General features: G+C 40.1%; 1 protein-coding gene across 2 annotated transcripts in view; it reads right to left on the reverse strand.

Annotated features, from left to right (window-relative positions):
- LOC126470325 (elongation of very long chain fatty acids protein AAEL008004-like) overlaps positions 1 to 12,804 on the reverse strand; it is a 355,626-nt gene extending 342,822 nt beyond the window's left edge. Inside the window, exon 1 of one of the 2 annotated variants that reach the window (XM_050098108.1) lies at positions 12,682 to 12,804. The gene's annotated coding sequence lies outside the window, so the exon portion shown is untranslated. Of the gene's footprint in view, positions 1 to 12,508 lie in introns of both variants that reach the window. The other variant, XM_050098107.1, reaches the window with a different exon arrangement.
- Between the last annotated feature and the right edge of the window lie 228 nt (positions 12,805 to 13,032).

A 13,032-nucleotide genomic window follows, 5' to 3' on the forward strand; every position in this document is an offset into this window, starting at 1 on the left:
ATTCGAAACTCGATTACAGCACACTGTTTCTCAGGCACCCGCATAGCTGATACACATCGCCATGTTACACGCTGCAATTCGGAGTATTCTAGCGGCAGGGGACTGCAAATACGTAGACATGAAGAAGTTAATACGTTTGGCTTATTTAAAAAGTAGTTGAGTTTGCACACAAAAAATTCGGAGCCTATGCTTTTCAGTATGCTCTCGTAATATCGCTGTATTAAAGATGATGTGGGTTTCCAAAATTCGATTCCATACCACAAATATTGCCTAGATTATAATCATGAACTGGAGACTTGTGACGCAAATCACAGTTTTGGTAGTGGATTTAAGGAGGCTTTCAAAACCAGAATTCCGAAAAACCCAGTAAAACAAGTCCGGAAGCTTGTATTATAACAGGAAATGGAATACGACCTTTAATTTAATAATATCTCGCCAACCATTCGATCGGTCAGAGTAGAACCTTGGTAAAGTTCCCAATAAACAAACACACAATATGGCTACGGGTAATTGAATGAGATGTGCTGAAAGCTGGCCGATTTCTGGTGATACTCAGTGCTTATAACAACCTTGACAAATACTGAATTGCAGTGAATAGCTCTTAACCCTGGGGGAGAAAGACAACGACCATGGAAGCTGTCAGTTGGATGTGAACACCAATCCAATCCGCACTGCCACACGAAGCAGTGCCCAGTGTAACGCCACAAATGAGAGGTTAATTTCAAAAACTGCCACGTGATAATTCCGATCAGTCTGACTTATGCAAGCCATTCGATTATCTGCATCAAACTTTACCATATAGTGAAAAGTAATACTGAATAAGTCAGCCATTTACCTGTAATAAAAGGCTTTGAATACTGGGGTGAGTCTCAAATTCCGTAACATGAATAGAACTATTTAATTTTTTCCCTTTCAAAACCAACAACGTGTATGCATCAGTCTTAATACTTCGCGCCAGGTCACGCCACTCTCGCTGTCTTGCTTCTATGGTGTTAGAGGAAACAGTCAGTCTTTTGTGAGCTGTAGTTGTGAATACTGTGTGTATTCACAGCCAAGGTGAAGAGCGCAGGAACCGCTACACGAAGCAAGGAAAGAATCTGGACAACCATACCTAAAGAAATGCAAAGCATGGGCTTCTAAACCCCCAAGCCTAGTGGCAATGGCATTCCTGTTGCAGAGGAAAAGGTGAATGAGGTTCGAAAACTGTTGGTGAACCATTTTGGTGTGCAATGAGCATGGACAAATAGTCCTCGTCTGCACTATTGTAAACATGCAAAATGTGAATACAGATGTGGACGACGAAAGGTGTGAACGAAAACCTGCGGAAGAGAACCATAATATTGTTTTTGTGTAAAGGAAAAAGGACCATTACCTTAATGGCTAAACTTGTATAACCATTACGCTTTCACACTGTTGATCCAGAGGATAGAATAAAGGATTATGTTATTAATTATAAAAGATATACTTGCTCTCAAAATTCTACAACACATATTTTCACTGTTCCCTTCAATTTAAGTTTTAAAACTGACAACGAGCAAATAAAACACACATAATTCTTGACTACAGATCTTCGAATACGATGATGTTCTCGTTTTTCTTAAGATGTTAGCAAATTCACGTGGCAGATACAGCAACTCACACCCTCAAATGTGAATGTAAACTTCTCTGTTTTGGAAACTAGTTCATAAAAATAAAGGAATATTTCAAAAGAATTGATCGCGGCTATCTTATACTGCAGTTAATATACAATTAGCGGGTTCTGCTACATCCGAAATGAAAAATCATAATTTGAAATAATGCGCAGTACAAAAGAGGCAACTGTAGTCAGATACAGGCGAGTATTAATCAAAAACAGTTGGGTAGAGATGTATTACAGCTGTCGAAGATTTATAGCTGGTTGATAAGGGATGTTGACTCGATTCCTGAGTGCAGTGACATTTACTGAATGATGTATAGAATAAATAACGAAAGGTTTAGTTTAACATGTCCTCGTGTTCGCTTTCGAGTCATATTTTGCTGGTTAGTTTCCAGAGAACTGCACTTTTTATACAAAACGTATGGGAAATTGGTGCAAGAACACTGAGAAAGGACTGACATTAATGTCATAGATGGAAAAACGTCTACGTAAGTCATCACATGCGTGCAAAGAAAATACCGATACTCGTGCACTGAAAGGTGGCGCAGTAGTTAAAGACACTGATTCCGGGTTCTCAGTTTTGGTTATTGATAACTTGATACAAGTGTCTGAGTTTAATGTGTACAGCACCGAAGATGATCACTATATGATCGAAAATCGATTCTGCTATCAATAAAACATCAATATTACGACCAACGCTGACCTTCCTTTTAATTTAACATATATGGTCGTTGTGCACACAGCACTCCATGGAGTCGCCAATCAATAAAATTAGTCATGTCCAATAAGAATTTTTCTTTGAATGAATACTAATCAAACTGAAAAATGTAAACTGACATGAAAAAGAATGACTGGTAGCCCAAGGATAAGATAGGGAATGTAAGTGGCAAAAAAACTAATTGAAAGGAAAAATGAAGAAGGTGCAAATAATTAAGAAATAGAAAAGACTCCAATTGTTACTTCAAGATAATAGTGACGCTCACATTGAAATGGAAGTTTCTTACTTTGCGTATTCAGTTATCTCAGAAAGATTTGAATAGCCCTGTGCTCGTTTTTACGCTACTGCATTGACACGAGATGATATGACTGAAAGTGTGACTCACTGGAAATGTGCCGTACGTAAGCAAAGATGTCGCTTTTCTTTTTCTTTTATTTTCTTCTTTGTGAAATACCAGAACAAAAGGTCATCGTATCTAATATCCCCTTTCTGTCTGTGCTTATTACTCCTTAGTTTTAATGTTTTGAGTTCGTGGACACAGAATGCATGCATGCATATTCATCCTAGTGACGTACATACTGCAGAGATTAAGAACCACTGCAGTGGTTAAGAAGTTTAAGTCGTACTCGGGAGAATCAGGGTTCAGATCCACTCCAAGATATCTGATTTATATTTTGCATAGTTTCTCTAAATGGCTGTAGACGAATTTCGGGATGGTTACTTCATAAGGATATTGCCAATCTCATTTTCATTTTTTTCCAGTTGAGTGAATTCTCCATCTCTAAAGCGCACTGTGGCTATGAAAAGCTGACACTTATTCTCTCCTTCCTCTCTCAGGTTCGAATCCTGCCTCGGGCATGGATGTGTGTGTTGTCCTTAGGTTAGTTAGGTTTAAGTAGTTCTAAGTTCTAGGGGACTTATGACCTCAGCAGTTGAGTCCCATAGTGCTCAGAGCCATTTTTTTGCATAATCCGCCAACAGAGCTTAAAAATTACATGCAAAGAGAAACATCATTTTCACCCATTAAATTTCATGTGTGTAATCTATTGTACTAACGCTTACTAAAATACATCACAAAGTTCGCAGTGTGTTTCCGCGGATCTACAACCATAAAATGCAATTCGCCAGTTTACATTTGGTCATCATTTTTCTGGGTCTCTTAAGAGTTAATGGTCAATATAAATTAAACAAACCTACATGACAAAATTATAATGGTCAACATAAACTGAACAATCCTACATGACAGAATTATAATATGTTTTCAGATCTCCATCTGAATTAACATGGACAGTAACAGACAACTGAATAGTATTTGATTGGTAATTTGCTGAATTTACGTAACACAGAGAGAAAGAATCTTCAGCATTACAACTTGGAAAAAAATGAGCTGGAAATTTTCCATGGGCACCTGGAATAACCGGTTGTAGCAGTTCCGCTCGTTAGGATATCGCTACACAAAAACTAAGCCACCTTTGTGGCCTAGGCCGCTACTTCACACTAATGCCAAGGAAACCAAACTGTAGGTGAGCTTGAATCCTGAGACGCGTAAAATATTTATCTTCAGAATGTGGCTGGTAAGGAGTCGGACAGTATACGACGACTAGATTATTTTTACAATGTGTTGAGGTAAACATCAATAATATATACTGTGTCCTTTGAAATGATTGCGTAAGATACTGATAACACTGATAACAATTATCATTTGATGAAGTTCTCAGGAGCACTAAGATAGGTGCCAAAAATGGTTACAACGCTCTTAAATACTTATATATTCGTAGGAGACCAAATCCGACCGTTAACATATACTCGGTATTGATTAATGCTCTCGACAACCGGACACATTACATATCGCTAGGATGATAGTAACAGCAGACAATTTCGTGGGTGACAATGTTTGATTTCCGGAGCTGTTTTTCCAGTACATGTATGTCATGCGGTTCATCACATTGAGAGGATACTAATTACCAAATATCTTTAATGCGAATGACTGACAGGATCTTAACAAAATTGTCTAATATTTATCCTTTCAAGAAACATTTGATAGTGCTCTCCATATTCGCTACTCTAATTTCAGAAGATTTGTAATGGAACTGCTTATTAGACAGAAACCATGCAATAAATATTGGTTCACTGACCAATATCGCAAATTGTGGAATTTCGACTCATCTGTTCATAGATTCGTTTACACAGTAAATAGTCTGTCCATTTATTACTTACTCTTTGTCGTTAACTTAAGGCAAAACACGAAAAAATTATATATGCCACTGATGCTTAAAGTACCACGTGCCAACTGGCAGCTATTAGTTTCAATTTTCTTCTTCAGTTCGCTTATGTGGCCGTACTGTGTGAATGGTGAATACTGTTATGAGTTTGATAGTCTGATGAACACATGTATACTAGCACACTTTAACAGATAACATTTTCTGTCACAATTATATACGCAGCTATCTTTGTTATTATGGTAACTATGAAACTGTTGCTTTGGAGGGGAGCTGCTGTCCTCATAACTGTAGTGTCTTCGAAGCAGTGGCCTCTCAACATACGTACATTGCCGGATGAAATTTATCTAATGAATAGTCTGAGTAAACATCTTTACCAGTTTCTGCCATTGCTGTACTCATACGACTGTACGTAATTTGTGAGAAAGACTCTATTTGAAGCAGAAAATGTTATTGTCCATCGAAAAGGATGGGGCAGATGTCCATTTTAAGCAAACAGTCAGTGACTTAGCGCTGGGATATTTGCATCCTACCAACACAATTGCTCGTCAGTGCACACATGGACTTCTGTGTGGTGCTGCGATAAGTTGATGGATTTAAAACTATTTGAAGCCAACAAGCCCACTGTGTGTACCCTGACGCACGGTTTTTTCCCGTATTGTCATAGTGACGTATTGAGTACGTTGTGTAGAGAAAATTTTCGCTCTATTACATTTTTTTTTAAATTTCTTCTGGTAACTTACTTAGGAGCCGTGAAATGGATGTTTCATTGTAACCGACAAGTGTGAAAAAATCACCCATTTATCTTCATTTCAAACCAAGCCTTTCCACGTTTGCGAATTATTTTATTTTTTTCCGGTGAGGATGTGGATGTCTGCTGAGGTCGCTAAAATTTAGCATCGTCTGCTTTATTCTCTCATTTACTTTATTCTCTCTTTTACAGGAGCAACTTTCTGTTCGAAATAGATTACTTCAAGCTCGCGTACCTTTCATGTGTGTGTGTGTGTGTGTAAATTAGCAAACAAACACGACTCGTCAATGATATATTGATTGTGCTGAGAGTAAAGTTCCAAATTTCCGAGTATGCTGGAGACTGCACACTTCACAGAAACAGGGGTCTACTGCGGCGTCTGCAAATATCGGAAGTTAACCGAGCTCATTCTTATTATAAAAATGAATTTTGTGTTTTTGTGTCTTCTTAATCTTTATTGTGTTGTTTGCTTTGTCTTGTGACACATTGAGAAGCTATGCAAGGTCCTGATATTTTTTGCTACTATTGTTCTTCTACCAGACAGACGAAATATCTGAAAGCATAAAAGTACAGGGCTATTACAAATGATTGAAGCGATTTCATAAATTCACTGTAGCTCCATTCATTGACATATGGTCACGACACACTACAGATACGTACAAAAACTCATAAAGTTTTGTTCGGCTGAAGCCGCACTTCAGGTTTCTGCCGCCAGAGCGCTCGAGAGCGCAGTGAGACAAAATGGCGACAGGAGACGAGAAAGCGTATGTCGTGCTTGAAATGCACTCACATCAGTCAGTCATAACAGTGCAACGACACTTCAGGACGAAGTTCAACAAAGATCCACCAACTGCTAACTCCATTCGGCGATGGTATGCGCAGTTTAAGGCTTCTGGATGCCTCTGTAAGGGGAAATCAACGGGTCGGCCTGCAGTGAGCGAAGAAACGGTTGAACGCGTGCGGGCATGTTTCACGCGTAGTCCGCGGAAGTCGACGAATAAAGCAAGCAGGGAGCTAAACGTACCACAGCCGACGGTTTGGAAAATCTTACGGAAAAGGCTAAAGCAGAAGCCTTACCGTTTACAATTGCTACAAGCCCTGACACCCGATGACAAAGTCAAACGCTTTGAATTTTCGGCGCGGTTGCAGCAGCTCATGGAAGAGGATGCGTTCAGTGCGAAACTTGTTTTCAGTGATGAAGCAACATTTTTTTCGTAATGGTGAAGTGAACAGACACAATGTGCGAATCTGGGTGGTAGAGAATCCTCACGCATTCGTGCAGCAAATTCGCAATTCACCAAAAGTTAACGTGTTTTGTGCAATCTCACGGTTTAAAGTTTACGGCCCCTTTTTCTCCTGCGAAAAAAACGTTACAGCACACGTGTATCTGGACATGCTGGAAAATTGGCTCATGCCACAATTCGAGACCGACAGCGCCGACTTCATCTTTCAACCGGATGGTGCTCCACCGCACTTCCATCATGATGTTTGGCATTTCTTAAACAGGAGATTGGAAAACCGATGGATCGGTCGTGGTGGAGATCATGATCAGCAATTCATGTCATGACCTCCACGCTCTCCCGACTTAACCCCATGCGATTTCTTTCTGTGGGGTTTAGTGAAAGATTCAGTGTTTAAACCTCCTCTACCAAGAAACGTGCCAGAACTGTGAGCTCGCATCAACGATGCTTTCGAACTCATTGATGGGGACATGCTGCGCCGAGTGTGAGAGGAACTTGATTATTGGCTTGATGTCTGCCAAATCACTAAAGGGGCACATATCGAACATTTGTGAATGCCTAAAAAAACTTTTTGAGTTTTTGTATGTGTGTGCAAAGCATTGTGAAAATATGTCAAATAATAAAGTTATTGCAGGGCTGTGAAATCGCTTCAATCATTTGTAATAACCTTGTATTTACATTCTACATTTAAAAAGTATACACTAAGTATAAAAAACAACATAAATAGATAAACATGTTTTACGCAAAATTGTTTCAACAGTGAAAATGTCGGAATTATTTAACGAGAAAAATAATTTTCGATGTCATTCATTTGGCACTTACCAAGGAAAAAAGACACAAATGATAAATCAAAAAGGTCCTATTTATGACTCCAAAGTTTTTGTTTTGTTCTCAATATCGGCTGAGGTTTTAAGTTTTAGGTAAACTACTCGTTGTACTTTCTGCTTCGCTAAAGCAAGTTACTATCCTCTGCCGCTAGAGGGGTCCGAATTGTAGCGTGTAACATGGCAGTGCGTAACGTAACTATGTCGGTGCATGAGAAACTGCGTGCTGTAATCGAGTTTGGTTTTCAAAGAGTTCGTCCACACATGCAGCACTCTGTCCTTCAGCATGACAATACGAGACCATACACGAGCGTTGCGACAAGTGCAACAATTCGACGTGTTGGCTTCACTGTCATCGGTCATCTTCCATACAGTCTCGACTTGACTCAATCCTATCTTCACCTGTTTGGAAAATTTATGGAACACCTTCGAGGATTTCGCTTTGATAATGATGAATCGGTACACTAGGAGGTGAGGTTGTGGCTCCGTCAACAAAATCACTGAAGGTATCAACAATCTGGTCTCTCGTTAGGGGCAATGTGTTCGTCAACATGGTAACTATGCTGAGAAATAAGCATGTAGACAAGAAGAATAAAGATGTAGAATGTTAATAACGTTTTTTTTTTATTTAAAAAGCTTTATGAGTTGTCACATAAAAACTCCGTGGCATTACTTATCGGCACCCACTCATAGATATTATTTGATATGTTTGCACGTATACATTTTTTCGAGCGAATAAATTTACATTTTCTGAAATGTCTGGATGACACTTTTCCTATTCCTCGAGTTCTTAGGAGTGCAAAGAATTTACCACACAATATTTGACCTTTGACAAGAATTTCCAATAAGAATTCTGCTTTGGCCATCAATAAACTCTATTATCATTGCTTCTTCCTACATTTTGTTACTATATTTCCATTTTTTCATAAAATAGATAGTCCCTCATAACCTCAATTTCACCGTTCAGATACCAAAGTGCACAGCAAACATCTCTCACAACACATGCAATTTTGTTGTGACGTGTCATCGAAAATGACCACTCGCAACAGACGAGACTCAGTACAGAAATAAAACGCCAGGAGCACTGCAGTAGATTCACTTGGCTCGAGTAGTCAATTAATATAATAAAATGGATCGTGTAAAAGGGGCTTTAGACTTTTCGATAGTCACTTGTTTTATAGCGTGGACCTGTAATAACGGTGATCACTGTGACTAAGTATGTTTCAAGCTGCATTTGTAAGGCAGCTTTCAGGTGGAGAAAATATAAAAAGGAAGAAAGCAAGCATTACTTACAACAAAGCAACTAGAAATTAGTGGAGTTTCTGAGGGCCTGCGATGACAAGCTTCTTGGAATGCATCTTCCAGCAAAGATGACAATGAGGCGATTCGCTACGTTTATTGCATCTCGAGTCGATTGCTTCGGTACACATACGCCTCACATAAAATAATAATAAAAACCAAAAATATCAAATATTTTCTTACTCACTGCCCACTCAGAAACAGTCCAACAATTATGACTGCATGACGAAATACAGAAGTTAATTTGGTCTCAAGAGGGTAAAGACGGAAGTAATCGTCAGATAACCACAAATCACTTCATTCTTCTGCCGCTCGCCTGCTTGGTAAGTTGCAGAAGTGAACAGAAAACGAAAGATTTCGCTGTCAGCTCATATATTCTCAGTTACTTTTGTCTTTACAGTATTTAAAGGATTTGTATTCTTTTCTCAGAGGAATTCAGTGTTTCGGTGGCTGCTTCTTTAAAGACGCACCGCGCACTTCTGGTTCACTTCTCAGAAACTAAGGGTAAGAAATCGTCAATGAACTCCTTGCAGGAACCATGCTAATTTTCCCAAAGAGTGCAAAACGAATTGGAGAGAAATCGGTAACGCAATATAGTTTTTTACATGTATGTATTTTGGGCAAAGGTGTATTTAGGGTTGTCCAGCCAGGTTTACGATTCGATGTATCTATATTTTGATGTTTAGAGATCATACAATGGTCACACTTAACGGCATTTTCCCAGCACCTGACGAAGACGATTAGGTCCATCAGCGAAATACTATGCGGAAGCATCCGTTTTAGACTTGCTGGAAAACAGGAATGCTTCCATGTGGAAATGTCCGGAGTATAATGTGAATGCAGACGTGTGCAAGTATAAGACGTCATTTTGATTCGAAGGACAGAGTTGTTTTTTACGCGCGAAATATGCTTTGGGCCCTTATTCTCACGCCCGCCTCTGCAGCCGATATCCCTAACGCTCTATAGTACGTTGGCGTAGGATCTGAAGGCATCCGGTTCGAATCTTGATGGAGGAAGTAATTTTCACAACCAGTACCTGACCGTCAAGGGGTGAGACGGTGGCAACATTGAGTAATTGCAGGAATACGTGGGACACTTACGCTTCACAAAAAAAAATCTCCTATAAAAACTCTCCAAATGTATTACGGAGAAATGGCATGTAGTTGTGTTCGTGGCAGTGCGACTGCCGTATGGGGTTGATAAGCTCTACGGCGTCATGTTACTATTCAAAAACGAAATGCGTTATTTTGTATGATCATCTGTAATAACACAAATACAGCACCATATCCGTACCAAGGAAAGAGTGTAACTGGCGATGGGGCAGCACTGTGTCGTGTTGTGATTCTTGTACGCAGAGCAAATAAAACGTGGGACAGTAGATATATTTCGTTACAGTCCGCACTAGTGTTCACATTGGAGTATGAATACAAAGGTTAAGAAACGAAACCATTCTGGTGATACCGCTCCTCAAGTAATTCCGACATGTGTCATGTTCTTTCAGGCACAGACTTCGGTTGGCTGAGCTATACAAGGCACCAACACTCATGACGAACTCCCACATCATACAGATTAACACACTTATCTGTAGAAATAAGAATTCGTCCGTACATCTTGTTTCGCCACGAACAACCACGACATCGTATCTTAATGTCCGAGTTAGAACTGATAACTGGCGCAGTATATATGTACACTCATATCACTCACTTCAGATAGTCTATGACCAAAATGAATTTAATCTTACGTCTTCCGTTAAGTGCTTTAGGATGGAAGATGTTAAAACATATCAGTAAATAATGGTACAGAAAATATGTATCCCGAAGACTTCTCCGTTTTAGTCTCTTCACTTTTTGAGGGACGTTGGTAGAAACATGCTAGGTAAATGAACTGGTGCCTCAGCGGGCGAAAGTGTCGGAAGATAATCGTCTGTGCTCGCCATTAAGGAAGCCTTCAGCAGCTTCAGAAATGGCACAAAAGGTAAACCAGGAAGTGAAAATCACTCGTCAGATATTTCTCTTTCTCGCATTTATTTAACAATTTTCGGCAAATCTAACGGTATTTCTTGCCAGATTAGCTAAATATGCTATCGTTACTTAGAATTCGCCACAAATATCATTTGAAAGCCCGAGAGACCTTAGAGGAATTTCAGAAGAGTGTTGAGGAGATATAGGAAGTGAAAGGGTTAATATTTAGCTGTAAACATTCTAAATACGAAGGAGAACATCCATTTTGATTACTAAGAATCACAAGAAAACTGAAAAGGTATTCTTAAGAAACAGAAGTGAACTGTAATATAACTTGCTTTAAAATTTTGTATACACTGAAATTTTTCTTTACAAAATCCGTCAGTTACTCAACATACCTGTCATTTAACTGAAACAGACGTTTCTCTATTGAAAACTATGCAGTCGTTTTTGAAATTCGGGAACTGCTATTGTACGTACACGGGTCAGATATAAATTAAAGACATACGAGCTAGACACACAGTCCGTATCCATGGGGAAGACGGTGAAGAAATCTGTTTACTACGGCTTTGCTGCAAGTGAAAGGTTCTAAATGAAGGCTAGCCGTACCATGATATATGAAGGCAGCATTGCTGCCCGCCTTGTAGTACGGTGCTCTAGACAACGGACCAGAAACGCATATTTTCTCCGTTATCTGCGCATTGCATACTGACTCTGGCACATATCTTGCATATTTCTGAACAGATCTTCTGATGAAAAGCTACACCTTCTTATTGTGCAAGGAAAATTAATTTTACCTCGATTCGAAGCGTGAATGTTGGCTTATATTAGGAGAATTATGATCGACATTAGTGCTGAAGCTCCATTTCGGGGTTTGAGATTAAGTCGGGGTAAGGGTCAAAGGTGACGAAGTCCAGGAGTAAACTTTGCTGTATTTGGGACTGTTATGAACGAAAAGAGCCGACATCCACTGACGGAATACCTCTTCATTCTTAATACCTGATGAAAAACTCTCTGGCACAATACACCTAAATTAGCTAAATCATGCATAGCCTATCTGCTACCCAAAAATATCCTAGCGACTGAAGCCTGCATGATTAAGTTTTGAGACCAGTTGGAGCGAAGGAAGGCTGTGGTTTAACACCCCATCGAGAACAAACACGCTAGAGGTAGATTGCCAGCTCAGTTGTGAAGGGAAACGAAAGAAGCCATATTGAAGGAAACGTCTCAGCATTCACATGAAGAGGCTTAGAGTGCCAGATGAAAACCTAAAATAGCTTGGCCTGACAACTATTTGCACCCTGATTCTCCCGCATCCAAGTACAGTGCCTCAGCAACTGCCACCCTCACTCGGTGACAGATTGCAAATATTACTAGTGCCTTCAGTGGGATTCCTCTTTTAATCCTAGTTTACTAAATCCTTATAAAATTTACGGTTGCACTTGGTACCCATTCGCGGTTCCCATCAACCTGGTGTCGTCAGTATAGGGTGTAAAACAGGACATTTTGCACTTATTTTGTATGCGACGTACCGCTGGAGACCTTATAATTGTAATTAACTGGTGCATAAACAATGAATGATCATGTTCTTTGAATAAAGTAAGGAGTAGTAAAATTTACGATGGTTTAGTAAAAAATAACATTTTCCCCCCATTCTAGTTTCAATTGTCATTGATCTGCGTGACTAGTATACACAATTTGATAGACTAGTTGTTAGAAATGTTTTACGTTAAAATAAAATGAATACTGTTAAGGGATGCGGATCACCGTGTGCTTGCATAATTCAGCAGTTATCTCTCGAGTACAAGAATTACTTCAAAGAAGCGGTGGCGTGCACTGCAACTAGTACTCTGTCATACCGTTGAGTTGCTCAAAAGCAAAAAACGCCGATGTCCCTGTGGAGAAAGATCTTTCACAGCATCCGCGTCCGTAGCAGGAATGCCGATGCGCCGGCCAGATCGTCCGAACACACGCACACTCACTCACAAAGCGCAGCTCGTCGGCCGCGTCCTGTGGAGCTGAGCTGACTTACTTGACGGCGGCGAAAGCGAGGTACGAACTGAGCGTCTCGGCGCGGCAGTCGGCACAACACTGCGATCGGACACGGTGAGAAAATGTACTGCGGAGCGGAGCAGCTCTTGCTTTCTCCTGCGGCGGAGCTGGGCGCGCGCGGCCACTCTGCCACCCGTATATATAGGCTCGCCCGGCCGAAGGAGGGGGGCCGGCTTACGCGGCCTCGCCGCCCGAACTTGTGTCATCCAGCACCTATGCACCTCGCTTACACATCTTCAATTACACTTCTTAAAAATTTCACAGTTATTCAATGACTACCGAACCCGAAATGCATCGCAATTGCTAAATAGGTTTGGTACGTTCTAATCTC

This window comes from Schistocerca serialis, chromosome 3 (assembly GCF_023864345.2).
Source record: "Schistocerca serialis cubense isolate TAMUIC-IGC-003099 chromosome 3, iqSchSeri2.2, whole genome shotgun sequence".
NCBI lineage: Eukaryota > Metazoa > Arthropoda > Insecta > Orthoptera > Acrididae > Schistocerca > Schistocerca serialis.